We start from the raw sequence: 19,960 nt of genomic DNA, 5'->3' as shown, positions 1-19,960 counted from the left end.
GGGAGAGGTGCAGAAAGCTTCCATGCCCTCTCTTGGTGTGCTAACCCCCCAGCACCTCAGGTGTTCACCAATCCAGAAGCTCTCAGAAGCCTGTTGTTTAGAGATTTGGGGGGAAGTTCCATTATGTAGGCACAATTGACTAAATCTTTGACCATTGGTAATTAAAACTCAATCTCTACTCTTTCTCTTCTCTCTAGAGGTCCAGGGGTGGAGTTGGAAGTCCAAACTCTCTAATACATGGTGGGTTCCTCTGGCAACCAGCCCCATTAGGAAACCATCTAGGGACCCACCAAGGGTCACCTCATTAGCATAAATTCAGGTAAGGTAAGAAAGGGACTCATTACAAATAACAAAACATGCTCCTCAGGAACTTTGGGAGTATTAGAAGTTCTCTGCCAGGAGCTGGGAACAAAGGCCAAATAAGTATTTCTTATTAACCTACTTTCTTTGTTTTATTCTTCTTGGTCTTTCATTTCTTTTTTTTTTTTTTACAGTCACCTTCCAGAATAAATTAGTTGCATGCAAATTTTTGTCTCAGACCCTGTCTTTTGGGGAAATCTGAACCAAGATATCAGAAAAAAGGATAGGGACACCTGGGTGGCTCAGTTGGTTGAACTGCCTTCGGCTCAGGTCATGATCCTGGAGTCCCGGGATCGAGTCCCACATCAGGCTCCCAGCTCCTCGGGGAGTCTGCTTCTCCCTCTGACCTTCTCCTCGCTCATGCTCTATCTCAAATAAATAAATAAAATCTTAAAAAAAAAGAAAAAAGAAAAAAGGATAAAGGTAGGAAGAATCAGGTTCTGAAGTATTCTTAAACACTGGGACCTTAGTTGTTCACCTGGCTCTTCATCACTGCTCTTTTTCTTTTCTTTTCTTTTTTAAAGATTATTTATTTATTTGTTTGAGAGAGGGAGAGAGGGGGTGGGGAGAGAGAGATATCAAAAGTAGGCAGAGAGGCAGGGAGAGGGGGAGGCAGGCTCCCCTCTGAGCAGAGAGCCTGATGTGGGGTCAATCTCAGGACCCTGAGACCATGACCTGAGTTGAAGGCAGAGGCTTAACCCACTGAGCCACCCAGGCACCCTTCTTTTTATTTTCTTGTACAAGATATATTGTCTGCAAAAGGTGTTCTTTTTTTTTTTTAATTTTTTATTTTTTACAAACATATATTTTTATCCCCAGGGGTACAGGTCTGTGAATCACCAGGTTTACACACTTCACAGCACTCACCAAAGCACATACTCTCCGCAATGTCCATAATCCCACCCCCCTCTCCCAACCCCCCCTCCCCCAGCAACCCTCAGTTTGTTTTGTGAGATTAAGAGTCACTTATGGTTTATCTCCCTCCCAATTCCATCTTGTTTCATTGATTCTTCTTCTACCCACTTAAGCCCCCATGTTGCATCACCACTTCCTCATATCAGGGAGATCATATGATAGTTGTCTTTCTCTGCTTGACTTATTTCGCTAAGCATGATACACTCTAGTTCCATCCATGTTGTCGCAAATGGCAAGATTTCATTTCTTTTGATGGCTGCATAGTATTCCATAGTTCTGCAAAGAAGACATCCAGATGGCCAACAGACACATGCAAAAGGTGTTCTGTACAGCACCCTTCCCAGTTTTTTTTTTCCTTTGGCCTGATTCTAAATTTAAATATACAAGTCAATCCATAAAAATGGTACTGCTGAATATGTATACTTCATGTGGAATTCACTTTCCATGCCTATAGAATTGAAAAGCCCACATCACAAAATCAATTAGAAACATCAGCCTTATGAAAACAGAGGAAAATATAGGAAGTAAAGAATCTATTACTGTGGTGATGTTTTTTAAGGGAGAATAGAGGAAAATATAGGAATCAAAGAATCTACTACCATAGTGATTTTTCTTTAAGGGCAAACAAATTTGTATTCTTCATTTTATCAAGTTAATTGAATTTATGTACAGTATAAGGCGATTATGTTCTTGCATCTTCTTTCTGATTTATTCCTTATTTTTGCCTTCGACTTTCTCAGTGAGATTTGATTTCATTTTTAAACATCCTTCTGTGATCTTTATCCAGCTTTGGCTTGGTAATAACCACTTTGGAAGGGAAAGGAGCAGCAAATAGCATCACCTTTCACATTAAACCCATTCAATGCATTTGACATATTACTTTCTGAAATTCTGGAAAATTGGCCGATTTATTAATCTTTTGGGTGTCCTTGAATGTTTTAACTTTAATGTATATTTCTTACTAAAAAAGATTATTATAAGAATATGAAATAACTCAGAACCTAATGATGAAAGACCCAGTAGACCACGCAGAAGATTAGATAAACAAAATGGAATATTGATAGGAACTAGAGCAGCAATTCTTACTATCCTGCATAAAAGTTTTTTCATCTCTCTCTTGGGCCATAAGTTCTCTCATCTCTATTTTCCTCTGTATGTTGGCTTCATTCCTGTCTTTGTCTTGTAGTAGCACCAGATGAATATGGTTTTCTGCCTGAATATTCAAGAGACATGTCCTATATTTGATACACCATTTATTTATATATTACTAAGAAAAACCACTATTAAATATGATGCACAGGATATTGTGAGATACCTTGTGATTTTAGAAATGATAAAAATTTGCATCTTGGGGTGCCTGGGTGGCTCAGTGGGTTAAGCTGCTGCCTTCGGCTCAGGTCATGATCTCAGGGTCCTGGGATGGAGTCCGGCATCGGGCTCTCTGCTTGGCAGGGAACCTGCTTCTCTTTCTCTCTCTCTCTCTCTCTCTCTCTCTCTCTGCTTGCCTCTCTGCCTACTTGTGGTCTCTCTCTCTCAAATAAATAAATAAAATATAAAAAAAATGTGCATCTTAACGTCAATATAATATAGTACTGGTGTGTTTGGGTTCTTTTTTTTTTTTTTAAGATTTAATTTATTTGAGAGGGAAAAAGAGAGAGAGAGAGCAGGGAGAGGAGCAGAGGGAGAGGTAGAAGTAGGTTCCACATTCTGCAGGGAGTCTGACATAAGGGCTCGACCCCAGGACCCTGGGATCATGACCTGAGCCAAAAGCAGACACTTAACTAACTGAGCCACCCAGGCGCCCCTGGTGTCTGGGTTCTCAATGACTGGAGACAGAGAATTTGAGTGATTCAGTCCAGTCAATGGATTGCTTTTTTCAGGTCCAGTTGTGTACGCCAGGACCAAGCAGCCACAGCAATAGGAAAGTTCTTAGGCAGGTGGGTTGGGTGGGGACAAAAATTACAAAGGCTGTGTTACTGTACACTGTATACTGTTCCTTGTCATTTTCTAGAGTTTCACATTCAATATTTTGGTAACATAAAAATATTTATATATTTACACTTAGGTTTCCTGTTTGTTTTGAATGGCTGCAAAATATGGATTGAAGAGACACGACAGCAAAAATCTGATGTCCATATTAAATTATTAATTTAAAAATGAAAATAAATTCTTTTGGCTGTTAAAAGTTCCATTATGGGTACAACTGTAAATTTTAAATAGTTTGACATTTTGGTGCAGTTTTGAGTATTACTTCAATAAAAACTAATAGTTAATTCTTTATTTTGAGGTAAGTTTAGACTTCAGAAGAATTGCCCAAGTAGGACAGTGAATTCTTGGATGCCCTTCATTCAGCTTCTGCTCGTGTCAGCATCTTCTGTAAACCGAGCAATGATCAAAACTACAGTACTGATCTAGGTACGATACTGTGAACTAATGTACACAGAACTTCCTTGGATTTTGCCAGGGTCCCAGCTAAGCCTTATTTCTATCCCCAGGACCCAATCCCAAATTCTGCATCCTGTTGAACTGTTCTATCTCTTTTAAATCTGTGTCAGTCCCTCCGTCTTCCCTTGGCTTTTGTTACTGTGACACTCTGGAAGACTGTTGGTCAGTCATGCTGTCGAACGTTCTTCAGTGATTCTGCATGATCACGATGAGGTTTGGCATCACTGGGAAGGCTGCCACAAAGGTATCAGAACATAGTATCTGGGCTCCATAGTGTCGGTATATATTACTGGTGATGTTAACCTTGATCAGTTGGTTAAGGTGGTGTTTATCAGGAATTTCTACTCTAAAAGCAAGCACGTTCCCTTTGAAATGGGTAAGTATTTGGGGGTGGGTACTTCGTGTCCTTCTGGATATCCTGTCTTTGCCATCCAGGTTTGTTCCTGTGCTCTTTGACATGCTACCATCTTTTTTTCTTTAGGCGTGCTTTACTTTCTGACATCACAAGAGACTCCAGGCTGACCCTGTGTTTTTCCTGTCCTAACCTTGAAACCCACCAGTTTTCTTCTTCTTCTTCTTCTTTTTTTTTTTTTAAGATCGATTTATTTATTTGACAGACAGAGATCACTAGCAGGCAGAGAGACAGGCAGAGAGAGAGGGGGAAGCAGGCTCTTTGCTGAGCAGAGAGCCCGATGTGGGGCTCGATCCCAGGACCTTGGGATCACGACCTGAGCCAAAGGCAGAGGCTTTAACCCACTGAGCCACCCAGGCGCCCGAAACCCACCAGTTTTCTATGGAGCTCTGCTCCTTTTGTTGGAGAATGGGATTTGGAGGCCACAATTTGAGTACTAGAGTGTTCATTCTTATTTCTAATGCCTCTCGGGAAATAGAACTAAAAAATAAATGATGTATGGTAACCCACACAGATGCAAACATTACACCTCTCTCTCCATCTTAAACGTTCCTCTCTCCTCTCCATGATGTCTTTGACTCCTATCCCACACCACCCAGTTTCATTCTAAGAAAATTAATTTTGATTTAAAAATTTTTTTTGTATTATGGTTAGGAGGTAGGGCCCACACGGTATTTATTCTTTGGAATTTATTGAGACTTCCTTATACTGAGGCCGAATAGTTCATTTAGTACGTGTCCCATAGGCACTTGAAGAGTGTATTCTTTGTTAGACATAGAATTATCTGTTCATCTAACTTATGAGTGTATTATTCAGATATTGTAGATCACTGATTTTTTTTTCTTGCTTAACTTTCAATTTCTGAGTGAAATATGTTTTAGTGGTTCTCAGAGTGTGGTCCCCGGACCAACAGGTTTAGTATCAGCTGGGAATTTAGAAATGCAAATTCTTGGACTCACTCTAGTATGATTTTTATTCCTTTTGGATTTCTTCCTCTCTGAAAGGCTTCAGAATTTTCTGTTTGATGTTCTTAAAATGTCCCATTATCTGTCTTACTGTGGTTCTTTTTTTCTTATCTCTTATATTTAGTGCTCTGTAATCCCATTTGATCTGAGGTCTTTTATCTCTCTAATTCTGGGAAATTTATCTCTTATTTCTTCAAGACTTTGCCCCTTCAAATTTTTACTTCTCTTCTAGGACTCTTATAATCTGTATCTTGGTTCATCTATTTCCAGATTCTTTAACTTTGAAAAGAAATTCTCTTTCTTTATCCTTTCCTACCATTTTTTTCAGTTTAATTTTCCAACTCTGTTGTGTTTTTTAAAAAAATAATATTCATCTTATTGCTTAAATTGTATACTGTGTTCACTCTCATAATTGATATTACACTTGGCGCTACTTGCGATTACTTTTTCTTACTTCAAATTGAAAATAACCTTTTGAAGATCTCTCCAGGGGCTTTCTACTCTTCATTTCTTGGTCTTCAATAATTCTGCTATAGGCCCAGGGACATCTTTGGTTAAGCTCCTGATCCTTTCAACTCAGCTCATGATCTCATGGTTGTGATATCGAGTCCCATGTCCAGCTCTACACTCAGTGTGGAACCTGCTTGAGAGTCTCTCTCTTCCTTTCCTTCTGCCCCTCCTGCTTGTGGTTGTGCTCTCTCTCTCTCTACCCAAAAAATGAATAAACTTAAAAAAAATTCTACTGTAGGTTTTACATGTTGCTGATTTAACCCATTTCAGTTGAGGTCATGTTAAGTTTTGGTTATTATTTTTGTCTGTGTGCGTTTTTCTGGAATACTCTTACGCAGTGTGAGTTTGGAAAGAACTGTATATCCAGGCTCTGTTTCACTGGGAGACTATTGGGAGAGAGGGGCCACACTCCAGAACACCAGTCTCTATGGATTCCGCAAGGAATAACCATGCCCAGAACCACCTTTACTTCTGGAGAGGGCCAGCCCTGGGTAGATGTAGTCTCCCTGAGTTCTGTTCTCTGAGCCCTGGGAGCTTTGAACAGGAGGGAATGGAGGAGTAATGCAATAGGGCAGCTGGTCAGGTCATACCTGCTTATACCAACACCCAATACTGTGGCAGGTTTTTGAGCAGGACACTCTCCTCCCTAGCCAACGCCAGAGGCCGGTGCTATTGCTGCTAATTTCTGTGGTGAGAGTAAACACAGTAGTTGTCCAGAGCAACCTTGGGGAGAGGAAAGAATAACATTGAAAGAGCCTTCCTGCCTACCATCCTCCACACAGCTGTCACTCACCTTCCCACCCCCTCTTTCCCCCACACATACACCAATTCAAGGCAGCTTTTGTTCTTTCTAGTAGTTTCTCACCTTTGGTTTGTTCTTTTGATTTGTTTTTTTCTTTGTTCTGGAATCCATGTTTGCTTCCTGAGTCCATATATTCTCCAGGGTTGAATTTTGGGAAAAGGTTTGAGCGACTCTGCTATTTTGCCATCTTGGCAGGCCATTTAATTTGTGCTGATCTATGACCATTGACTCTACTCTTGGATAACCTCCAGTCCTCATGGCCTCTGCTGCCTTGCCATTGTCCTGGAACCAGACATCACTGCTGGGGGGAGCCAAAGAACGGAGCCTGCCCATTTCAGATTGCCATCGGTTATCTCATCTCGCCTTCCATGGACCCCTCAGTCCTGATCGCCTACAATAAGTACAGGAACTACTCTTCCCTTTTTCTCCCATCTCCGTTTTCTCCTTGCTATGATTGATTCCAGGGAATGGCCAAGGTTTTTGTTTGGTGGAAGAAGATGAACGATGAGCTTCCTTGCCCAAATTCTTATGTATTTTCTCATATTCTTGTCTCTGGCCTCAATCTTCCATCCAGTTCTAGAACTGAATAGTTATTGCTGAAATAAACTTTCCTCTTGTTCTCTGGATCCCATTTTCCTTGGGATGATTTTTCTGTACTCATCTTTCATATTGTTAGCATGATTTTTTTTAAAAAATAATTTTGTTACCATTTCCTAAAACTCTCTATATTTTACATGAAGTTTTAAAAACTCATTCAAGTTTTTCTTAGTGTGAGTTTCTTGGCAAAACAGAGCCTGAGGCAAAAGCTTTGTCGCTAAAGCTTCGCTGGGACCAAAGGAGCATGAGGCAGGGAAGGAGTGGCAATAAGTATGAATTAATATGTTACTGAGCTGTTCTCGCTTTTGGGGCAAGCCAATCACTCATTCAAACTTTGACATCCTCAAAGGAGCTCTGGGAAGCTACTGTCCAGCAAATAGTCTACCTGGGAGTAGACTATTTATCCATTGTATACTGTCTCCTGTTTGTCAGAGTTTATCTTGTTAGAGTGCCAATTCCTTGCATTGTCTCCCCGCATTGTTGGTCTCGTGAGTCAGGGTAGAGGTCGAAGGACAAGGTGAGGAGTGCGGTGAGGCAGGGATGAGGTGTGCTGAGAGGCATGAAAGACTGGACCTCTGTCTAGACAGCAAGGCAAGGGTTTGGAGCTGGGTGCCCACAAACTGAACCCAAATAACAGTATAAAAGGTACAAAGAATACTAAATGAGATATCAGGGTTCTCACCGAATAGATTAAGGAGGAGAAAAGAACGAATAATGCTGTAGCTCCCTATAAGCCTTTGTCCATTCAAACTCTATTCTTCCCTTTCCCAATCATATCTACTCTGATTTTTGTATTATAATCCCATTGTTTTCAATAGCATTTAAAAATAATACATACCTTTAACAATATGTTGATTGGGCGCCTGGGTGGCTCAGTGGGTTAAGCCGCTGCCTTCGGCTCAGGTCATGATCCCAGAGTCCTGGGATCGAGTCCCGCATCGGGCTCTCTGCTCAGCAGGGAGCCTGCTTCCCGCCCGCACCCCCTGCCTGCCTCTCTGCCTGCTTGTGATTTCTCTCTCTGTCAAACAAATAAATAAAATCTTTAAAAAAAAAACAATATATTGATCAATTTTGGATATTGAATTATCTATAAATAATACCCCCTTTGTATTTTTCCGTGATTTGCTTTTGCTGTTGTTGAGTAATTAAAAACAAAATTTCCTGCCAACCTAGGAAAGCGCTCTACAAAGGAAGAAGAGAAAGAAAGCAATTTTATTATTGAATAAGCATTAAAGCAAAGTGTAACGTGCATCACAGGCAAGTGGCATTACAAAATCATGCCAAATTATTTTCCAAAATTGTTGAATCAATTTACCTTACGCTAACAGTGCATGGTTTGTTGCTCGCTGTAATCATGAATACTTGCTAAAGTCAGGTGTTTACATTTTTGCCAATTTGGCTTGGGCAAAATGTTCTCTCAAGGTTTTAATTTTCATGTCTCTGTTTAAAAGTGAGATTGGGTATACTTCCACTTATTTATTAGGCATTTATAGTTCTCTTTATGACCATTTTTCATCTGGTTGTTTTCCTTTTTGGTTTTTAAGAATTGTTTACCCACTCTGCTTATGCTCTTTGAAATGCAAACACATCTTCTAATTTTGATATTTAATTCTGCATTTTCTTTTAAAGTATCTTTTGATGAAAAGATAACTTTAATTCATATGTATTTATTTTTCAATCATGACTTATGCTTTTGTGTCTTGTTTAAGAAAGTAATTTTTACTGCAGTTGAAGATATTCACATGTATGTATGTACATATATATGTATATAGTTTTTTTTTCTTTTTAAATATTTTATTTATTTATTTGACACTCAGAGATCACAAGTAGGCAGAGTAGGCAGAGAGAGAGAGGAGGAAGCAGGCTCCCTGCTGAGCAGAGAGCACAATGTGGGGCTCCATCCCAGGACCCTGGGATCATGACCTGAGCTGAAGGCAGAGGCTTTAACCCACTGAGCCACTCAGGCGCCCCTGTATATAGTTTTTTAAAGATTTATTTTATTTATTTGAGAGAGAGAGAGAGAGAGAGAGCGAGAGAGCATGAGGTAGAGGGGCTGAGGGAGAGGGAGAGAAATTCTCAAGTAGACTCCACATTGACCATGGAGCCCAGTTTGGGGCTCTATCTCATGACCCTGAGAAAATAACCTGAGCTGAAATCAGGAGTTGGATGCTTAACCAACCATGCCACTCAGTCTCTCCCATATATTTTTTCTAATTAAAAGAAAATCTCTTCACATTTAAGTATTTTATCCCTTAGAATTGATTTTTCTGTATGGCGTGAGATAGGTTCCATTTTTTTTTTCATTTTTTTAAAATGTGTATAATCAAGTACTTCAGCATCACTGTTTTATTGATCCATTTTCTGGCATCATTGTGAAGCTGCAGTTCTTCTGTACTGACTGGCAAATCCTTCTCTGTGAGATACCGTGTTTCCATGTATATGAGGGTTGATTTGGGGGATTCCTATTCCTATTTCCCAGTGGGGAGCCCCATGCTCCTTGGTGTGACTGGGATAAATTGAAAGTATTTGCATTTTTGTTTTTGGTTTCTATTTTATTTAATTCTGCTTTGATTTTTATTTTTCTTTTTTAAAAGATTTTATTTATTTATTTGACAGACAGAGACACAAGTAGGCAGAGAGGCAGGCAGAGAGAGAGGAGGAAGCAGGCTCCCTGCTTCACAGAGAGCCTGAAGTGGAGCTCCATCCCAGGACCCCAGGATCATGACCTGAGCTGAAGGCAGAGGTTTTAACCCACTGAGCCACCCATACGCCCCGATTTATGCTTTTAAAAGTGACTTCTTAAATAATTTTTTCTGCATCTTTGGCTTTCTACATTTTAAATATGATGTATCTAAGCTGTGATTTTTTTTTTATTTTTTACTTTTTAAAATCCTTCTTGAGTTCTGTGTTTTATCATTTCTAGAAAACCCTTAGGCATCATTCTTTTGTTCGTTTATTTATTTATTTATTTTTACTCCAATCTCTGTGTTCTTTCTGTTTGGAACAATGATTAGGTATGTGTTAAAGCTTTTCGTTCTATTTTGTATTATCTCTTAAATTTTCTAATTTATTTATGCTGCCTTTGGGTAATTTCTTCAGATTTATTTTCTGGTTTATTTATTCTCTCTTTGGTTTTGTTTCATGTGCTGTTTAACTCTTCCTTGTATCTTGAATTTCAACAATTCCTTTTTTTAGACCTTTTGTTTGGTTCTTTGTCAAATTGACTTGGTCATTTTTATATCTTCTCGAGCTTTGTTTATTGCTTGATTCTTTATTCTTTTGCCATTCTGCATTCTGTTCTGATTTTTATTGCTTAATTATTTTATCCTCTGTGTGTTCTGGTAATGGAAGCCTTGGGGATCTAAATCTATTGTTTTTGTTTCTACTGATTCTCACTGAAGATGACTGCTGTTTGTATGCATTTGATAATTATTTTGGACTAATATTTGATCTTGGGAAAATCCTGTGGGGTCTCCATTGAGGAGCCTCCCTCCAGAGAGGATTTGTGTGATCATCCCAGGTCAACCTTAATTAATATTTTGGCTTCATTTTTCTCAAATCATCATCATACATGTAATCTAGAATCAAGCCCAAGACACATGTGCTGGCAGGTCTGTAGCTAAAATTTTTTTATGAGGCCATTTTTCTTCTTTATTTCCCCTCTGGAACCAAGGTTGGGACAGACAGGTTTTCTTCTTAGCTCCCTTTACGGCAAGGCTGTGTTGCATACTCATCCTTTCATCCTGGTTAAAGTTCTTTCTTTGTATGGGGTTTTATGTCAGGTGGTTTCCATCCTGGCAAAGGCCTGGAGTCCTGTCCTTAGTTACCAGTTTGGTGAGAACTCCATCCCAAATGCTGGACTCTTGTTATTGGCATTTATCTCTAGAACATTTCCAGCTTTTTATGTTCTCTTTCTTATTCTATTTTAGCTTTTCTATTATTATTGTTATCATTATTTCTTGCCTTGGGGTATTTTTCCCGACTTTCTTTTGATTAGCAATGCATTTGAAAAATATGACTCTGTAATTTATCCAGTATGTATTTTTTTTTTTTTAAATGCAGTGGTTTGGAGTACTGGGCTCAAAGTATTAATTCCCAAATAGCCAGAAACAAAAAGTCTCATCATCTTTTCAGAAATATAAGGAACCAACATTGCAATTATTCTGAGCTCCTGGGGAAGAAGGAAATAAAGGGAAAAAATAATTGCCTTGTAATATGGGAAGGTATGTTGCAAATATCAAAATTTTGGGAGGCAGTGTGGCTAGACCACACTTTGTCTCTGTGTAACTGTGAAGTCATTGCCCTAAATTATTTTTTAAAGGCCACAGATTAGAGTACAGTTTAATCCTCATGGAAAGGAATAGATGTATGTAAAATCTCAATCATAGAGTCCATAATAAAATTTTCTTAGCTGTGTCTCTGTTATAAGACCCTTCCCCCTGCAGTATTTACAATGTGAATGTTATCTTAGAACTGATGAAAGTCTGTATCTGCTGAATGGCTTCATTTAGAATGTTCTCTTTTGATTTTAATAATGAGCCAAGTAGTATCACTCCAATAATGCAATTGAAGGGTTTCCTGTAAATTTTACTAAGGATGTAAAACTCATGGAAAATTGGACATATGTTGCATTAAATTCTTTTTACATTGGAATAACACTGGAGAATTAAGTGGCCTCCTGATTTATCCAATTCATCGTATGTACAACTATCAGAATATTTTCTTTCCCTTTTAAAAAGATTTATTTATGTATTTGAGAGAGAAAGAGAGAGAGAGAGACTGAGACTGAGAAGGAGAGTGGGGGCAAGGGGCAAGAAGGAGAAAGATTCCCAAGCAGATTCAAGCCTGAACATGGAGTGCAATGGAGGACTCAGTCCCATGATCCCGAGACCATGACCTGAGCCAAAACCAAGAGTGAGATGCTCAACTGTGCCACCCATGTATGCCCAGAAGAATATTTTCTTAAAGCACAAATTCTAATTTATGACCCTTCCTTCGCTCAAGAAAACTTGAATTAATTGCTATTTCTACCTTCTTGTTAGACATTTCTATGTGAATGCCAACTTCACAGTCAAATACTATCTATCTAAATCTAAACTTATCCACATTTACTTTCATTAAATCAAGATTTATTGAAGTCTTTTTCAATATTTTATTCTGTGTGAGGCAAGTGAATCAAAGATGAATTAGCCATGGTACTTACTTTCTAGGTGACATTCAGTCCCAGTGAGGGTGGAGAGGAGGGACAGACAGCATGTAAAAAAATCACATAGTGTGGTAAGGGCTCTAATGGAAATTTATGCAAGTAGTTCGTTCTTTTTCTTAATTTTCATAGCATTTTATCTTAATCCCTCATATGCATTATGACTTCTACCTTTTAGTACAGACATTATCTCTCCTTTATGACTTTAAAGATTTTGAGGAGCAAGTCATGGATATTGGGTTTTTTGATATATTTTCAAGACAGTTGAATTTTTTTTTTTTATTTTTTAAGATTTTATTGAGAGAGAGAACAGGGGGAGGAGAAAGGGGTGAGGAAGAAGAACAAGCAGAATTCATGCTGAGCATGGAGCCCAATGTGAGGCTCCATCTTACGACTCTGAGATGACTTGAGCTGAAGCCAAGAGTAGGATGATGCTTAACCAACTGAGGCACTCAGGCACCATTTTAAGATAATTTTTTAGGGAAGTTTTAGGTTCAAAGAAAAATTGAAGGGAATATGTAGAGATTTCCCATATACCTCTTTCCCCACACAGGCATAGCCTCCCTATTATCAACCTCCCCCATTAGAGGGGAGCATTTGTTTCCACTGATGCGCCTACATGGACACATCATCATTACCCATAGTCTTTATGTTAATTAGGGTTCATTCTTGGTGTTGTACTTTGTTTGAGTTTGGGCAAATGTATAATGACATGTATCTGACATCATAATATCATTCAGAGCACTCTTACTGCCCTAAAAATCCTCTGTGCTCTGCCTGTTGATCCATTCCTCTCCCTTACAGTCCTGTTTTTAATTCTACCACACATTTAGCTTAATTCTTTCCATGGAAAAATAATGGTAACAGAACAATAGCGGTAACACCAACAGTAATATTACTTACATACTAAATATGTGCTGGTCCCTGTCCTGTGGTTTTGTACATACTAATGCATTGACTCTATCCAACAACCTCATGAATTGGATACTATCATGATTGCCGTTTAACTGAAGTACAAGAAAGTTAAATAATTTGCTCAGACTCACATAGCTAGTAATGCAAGGTGGATAGACTAGGTATCTAGAGCTGGATACAAAAGTGGTCAGTGAATATATACTGGAGACATGATGAATTAATATTAGGTGGCTGTTTAAAGAAAACCTTAAATGCAAAGGTCCTAGAAATTCTACATCCAATACTGATATACTTTCCTTTGGTTTGGGGGCTGTATAATTTGTGGAGACTATAAAGCTATATGTGCATTAAAGGATTTTATTTATGTCTGATGGGAAACTCCTTAGTGTTGTTGCCCTAAGATATGAAAGATTGACAGATTTTACCTCTAGCAGTTCTTTAGTTTTGTTGTCCTGTTTTTCAAGTTGGATTGTCCTCAAAGGACAGAAACTTCATTGTCATGCTAGATGTTTCTTGTGTTTTACAGAGAAACTTCCTCAATGCTCTGAATATAAAGAAGCTTTACCTGCAATGCAGAACAACTGACTTTATAACTTGCATATTAATGGAATACACTAAATGGAAAGTCATTTTGAAATCTGGACACTTCTTGCTTTCTTGGTTTTTTACCTCAGGCCCTAAGATAATCACAGCTTGCTGGAGTTGGCAGGGGCTTTGGTGATCATATGGTCCAACAACCACCTTTTATGGACAAGCTAGCTACTGTTCAGAGAAGCTCTGACTCGCATACATTAAGAGAGAATAGAAATGTGAAAAGTCCTGTTTAGAGACAAGACTTGACAGGCTCAAAACAATCAAAGACACAATCAGAGGGTAGCCTGAGCTGTTACCATGAAAAAAATTATATGTACCATTCTCTGTATTCAGGTAATTTTACAGTTAGGAGTAGAGAATATCGGCTATGAGGTCCTACTACAAAGTAATCTGATAGAGTCCACACAGGTAGAGCTAGAGGTAGATTATAGAGGTAAGTTATATGGTATCATAGAGGAATAAGGGGTAACTTCTGGCTTTTGTATTCAGGAAAACTGCTCATTCCTTTCTTCTTTTCAACATATTTCAATCTAGCATGTTTGTTCCAAACACCATTCTGCATTATGGAGAATCAGTGATTAATGAGATAGACTGACTTTTCCTTATGGAATTTATATATTGATTGAGATAGATTATTGATGTAAAAATGAATGAAGGCCAATGAAAATAATGAGAATAAGCAAAGAATATTGGTTCAGCACTTGCTATAGTAAAGAGAGTGAGCCACTACCATTACTTGCCTCTGGCAGAGACTCAAAGACAGGCTGAGGAGTGGGAAAGCTTTATAAGAGAGAAAAAAGGTAGTCTTCAAGCTATTGGCATGGGGAAGCTGAAGGTAGGCTAATAGAAGTGGGCACCCTATGTGATTAGTTAAGGGTGCATATTTGGCTTTCTCCAGTTTGCCCTAAGATAGAAGCAGGTCAGAAGTTAGGGAAGCTGTTAGCTAATCAAATCCTGGACATTTAGGGCCAATTTGTTACAAGGGGTATTGTTTGACTTCCTGTAATTGTTGTTAGAGATAGTGGTCAGACTTTCTACAAGTCCGATTTGTAGGTAATAGGTTGACTTCCTGGGCTTGCTGTAGGTTATGGGTCAGAGTTCTGTTTTTACATATGATCTAGTCACTGTCTGTCTGTCTATTTCATCTTTCAACAGGGAAAAAAGTGCTCTAAGTAATACAAATAAATGCAAAAGTGAAAAGTCAGGGAGAGGAATAAAGTGTGATCAAGCAGTGGGAAGGAACTTATTTTAGACAGGGTAGCTACAGAAGGCTCCTCTGAAAAAAGTAACATTTGGGCAGAAACTTGAATTTTGGGAAGGAAAAAGCTATGAGGAGTTTGGAAGCTAAGTGGAGGAGGGAGAAGAATGTTTCTGCTGGAGGGAAAGGCAGATGCAAAGGCCCAGAGGTAGGAATGAGCTTAAAGTGCTTGAGGGACAGCAAAAACCCAATGTAGGCAGACAATGAGAATGGAGAGTGCTAAGGATGGTGAGGACTGTTTAAAGGGAGATGGAGGGGGGGCAAGTGCTGGGATGTTGGTGTCCCACACGTCTTCTAGACCTTACTCTGAAATTATCAAGTGTCGCCCACAGTGGAATGAGCTAATTGCTAAATATCGGTTTGGCCACCATGTAGGACATAGTAAGTATACTGTCAAATGTGGAAGCAGGAGCAATTAGAAAGCTAATTGTGAGGACAGTTTGAGCGGAATAAGACTGAGAGGAAAGATGGGAAGACTGTTTTAATGTGAAGGAGTGGTATGAGAAAAGTTAGAGACAATGGTGAGATAATTATGACAGGAGAATGGAGAAGCATTCTCTTGTGTTCTGGGGGTGGCTGAAACATGGAGGCAATAATCTGAGGCAAAATTACAGAAGCATAGATTTGGTTAGTTAGGAAGTAAGTATCTGTTGTGAGAATAATATAATTAATCTTTTTGTTTAGGACATTTTATTTCCTCGTGGTTGCGCAGTGGATGAGGGAGATGGGGCTTGTTAGTGGGAACCCTGGTGCTGAAGTTATCTGTGTGTGAGACATTCCTGACAGTGGAAACAGAAGGAATCTAGGGAAGTGATAGTTTTTATTGTTGTTTCAGGAATTCAAAAGAATGGAGAAATAATTGCACCACATGGGATCAATACAACTTCATATGTGTACCATTGGAGCAGCAACACAGCTTTTAATATCCACTGTTAGAGCTGGGCCATGTCTAATTACAAATGATAGGGACACTCGTGAAGCAATGAGGTTCTGAATAACGCACGAGTCATTGAGGCAACATTTGGCCTGGAAGATATAATGCTCCTGCCAAAAGTTAGGAAGGTCTGAAAAACTTCACCTCACACAAAGAAAGCCTGTGGTACGAGGATTGTACAGAAGGTAGAGATCAGTTGCAAAGCACATTTTTGTTTCCATCATCTCTTTTTCTCTATGCATCTTAAAATAGCTAAGTTGAGACTACAGATAAATTTTTGAGTCTTATTCTTCTCAGGCAATATTAGAAGTTTCCTCTGGTGTAAAACTGGAGAGCACAATTTTTAAGAATATTCATGTCTTTGTACATAAGCCTTTACTATTATTTCGGATTATTCCCCTAGAAAGTACTACTAGAAAAGAGATGAATGGATCATTTCTAGTTACTTCTGTTCCTAGTAGTTCTTGCATTAGCCTTGAGATGGTAGGAAATTCAGGACCTGGAGAATCTTTTATTATTCCTTTCAAATGCAAATGTGGGAAGTTCGAAATGAACTATAGAAGCACATCAATGGCTGACTTAGAATAATAGTGATCACTTGAGTGACTACTGATTTGTACCAGGGTTTTCGTAAATTGTCTTCTGTAATCCTCAAAGCAGTTCTATGAGACAACCATTTTTATTTTTGCTTTGCAAGTATGGAAACCAAGACCATGAGGTTGTTAGCTCAAGGTCTTCAGACTCCTACATTTGACTCCAGAATCTATACTGTTAATCTGACCAGATGGACAAACAAAACTAACTAGATAATAGCCTGAAAAGAGTCAATCCTAGCCATTCCTGGGCTTCACCCTTCACCTTATGAAGGAATCACTCTCATCTGAAACCCCTCTTCTATCTTCATCCCAGTCTTAAACATGCTGCTGAAATGGGTTTCCCCACAATTTCTTTCCCAACAGTTCCCTCTGTTCCACATTTTTCTGTATTAGCCTAATGATGATAACTATAGTGTCAGATCTTACTGTAATACATTTAAGGTTGCATTAACATGGCGTATAGTTCATGCTCTTGTGTAAATTAAGTAGTTATGAAGTAATGATTTTGTTGTTATCATAAAATTGTATGCATAAAAGACCCTGAAGAACAAAACATTTTTTCCTTGTGACCCTTATGAGAACTTGACCCCAAGATATTTCTCTTCACCTTTCTTGCTAAACCTAAATCATCCACTGAACCAGCTACTGAGCTGCTCCTTTATTTCTCCTTTATTTACTGAGCTGCCCTCTGGTCAGCACAGCCCATTTTCTGGAGCTTTCTGAGAATTTGAACAGCAAACAATTCTTAGAATAATATTGGTTGAATTTTCTCCTCTCATAAGATATTTTCTTCAGGTATTTTTAAGGACCTACTATTCAATTCAACAGACCTGATTCACATTTAAAGTCATTTGTTTTAGCCACAGTTTGAGAAGACCATGTAATTTGTTATTTTAACAACTCATGCCTCGATAACAATATGAAATAGTAAAATCATTTACTGAGCCATCACCCAGTACCAGACGCCGAGCCCTTTTAATATACCAAAGCATTTACTTCTTAGAAGAAATGTGTGTGATACAATTATGAACCCATTTTAAAAATAATGAAAGTGAAGCATAGTTTAAATGACTTTCCAAGGTCAAACACATCATAAACAGTGGAAGGCAATTCCTAATCCAGATGTACTTGACCGCAAAGCCCGGATTTCTAAGCTCTACAGAGCTCATATCTGGCTAGGCAGGCCACTCTTAAAACAACTATAGATTCAAACCCAAGGTGCAATTCAGTTACATTTAATTGTTTATCATGTAACCTAGTACTTAAATTCATAGTACAATTTCCTGTTTGATTAATGAACCTTGATTATATTTCAGATCTGTCTTCTGTTGGCTCACCTTACCCTCAGAATATTTTTTGTAAAAGCAAGTGTGACTGAAGTATCTTTTCAAAATAAAAGTGAAGAAAAGCTCTTTACTGGAATTGAAAGTCCACTGATTTGTAAATACAAATGACTGAAATCAGTCATACCTTTGGAGAACACAGGGCAGTGCTCAAACATCTCTCTTTTATAGTCTGAAAGCACAAAATTATGTTATTTATTTAAGTTTTATGAAAATCTTCAAGATACCTTGAAAATGAGTTTGTCTAAATATTATTTTGTTTTCTGGGTGCTTTTTTTTTTTTTTTAAAGATTTTATTTATTTATTTGACAGAGATCACAAGCAGGCAGAGAGAGAGGAGGAAGCAGGCTCTCTGCTGAGCAGAGAGCCCGATGCGGGCCTCCATCCCAGGACCCTGAGATCATGACCTGAGCCGAAGGCAGCAGCTTAACCCACTGAGCCACCCAGGCGCCCTCTGGGTGCTTTTTTATTAAAAGATCATTTCATTGATACTTTTCATAAATGTCATCATTAAACAACATAGGAGCCACTTGTTTGGCTCTTTGTTTGCTTATACTGAGATTGAGGGAAATGGCCCACAAAAGCTCAGCTGGTGAAGAACCCCACACCTGTGAGTTCTTGCTGTCTGCCAAGTCTTTAAGTCTTGAAGAGCAGCTTTAAATAAATTTCTTGCTATTTTCCAGAGATGATTGGACCACTCTGTGCCATCTGCCAAGGATGTTTTAGGTGGCATATTCTTTAGCGGAATTCGTCTTAGCCATCTGATTTTGTTCATTTTTTGGCATGTAATATGGGCATCACTGAAGTCCAATGAAATCACCACAGTCATATTAATTTGCTCTGCTATCATTATGGGGATGGGTTTGCATCAAAGCTATTTGGGTAACAATGAATATTTTAAATGGTCAGAGAGCAAAGAGTTGGGATCTGTCTAAAATGTGAAATGTTTTAATAGCTTTGGAGTCAATCCATTTCTTCAAAGTTCTTTTTTAAGCTTTTCTTAGTGGAGATTGTACTTAGGTTATAGACAGTTCACAAATACCAATGTTGATAACATTTTCATACTTTTTATTAAATCAGTGCATGGTGAAAACATCCTTTCTGCATTTCTATAAGAGAATCAAAATGCTTCGAACACCCTAGAGCTTAAATTTTAAGAAATTTTTAATTGAAGTATAGCTGACATAGAATATTATATTAGTCTTAGGTATACAATATGGTGATTCAACAATTACATGCATTATACAGTGTTCACCACAATAAAGGTAGCTACCATCTGTCACCATGAAAAGTTATTACAATATTATTGACTGTATTCTCTATGCTGTACTTTTTATCCCTGTGATTTATTTATATTATAATTGGAAATTTGTCCCTCTTAGTGCCCTCTATCCATTTCACCCATTCCCCACTTCCCTCCTCTTTGGCAACCACCAGTTCTCTGTACTTGTGAGAGTGTTTCTGGGCTTTTTGTTTGGTTTTTTATATTTCACACATAAGTGAAATTATATGGTATTTCTCTTTCTCTGCCTGAATTCACCTAGCATAATAACCTGTGGGTTCATCCAAGTTGTCATAAATGGCAAGATTTCATTTTTTATGGCTGAGTAATATTCCATTATATAAATAGCTATTTATATTATATTATATATATAATATACTATATATATTATATTATATAATATTCCATTATATAAATAGCTATTTCTATAGCTGTCATTGTGAATAACATCATCTGTATCCATTCATCTATCTCTGAAGACTTAGGTTGCTTTCCTATCTTTGCTAGTATAAACAATGCTGCAATAAACATAGGGGTACATATGTATTTTTGAATTAGTGTTTTCAGTGGGGAGGGGGTGAATACCCAGCAGTGGAATTACTGGATTATATGTTATTTCTTTTTATAGTTTTTTGAGAAAATGCTGTACTATTCTCCATAGTGGCTGCACTAATTTACATTCCCACCAACAGGGCATGGAGTTCTCTTTTCTCCACATCCTAGCCAATAGTTAAAATTTTTTTGTCTTTTTGCTACTAGTCCTTCTGACAGGTGTAATGATATCTCACTGTGGTTTCAGTGCGAAACCACACTGAAATTTGAATTTCCC

This window comes from Mustela putorius, unplaced genomic scaffold, assembly GCF_011764305.1.
Source record: "Mustela putorius furo isolate JIRA1106 unplaced genomic scaffold, ASM1176430v1.1 tig00000827_pilon_pilon_pilon, whole genome shotgun sequence".
NCBI lineage: Eukaryota > Metazoa > Chordata > Mammalia > Carnivora > Mustelidae > Mustela > Mustela putorius.
Note: the sequence above shows the minus strand (reverse complement) of the source record.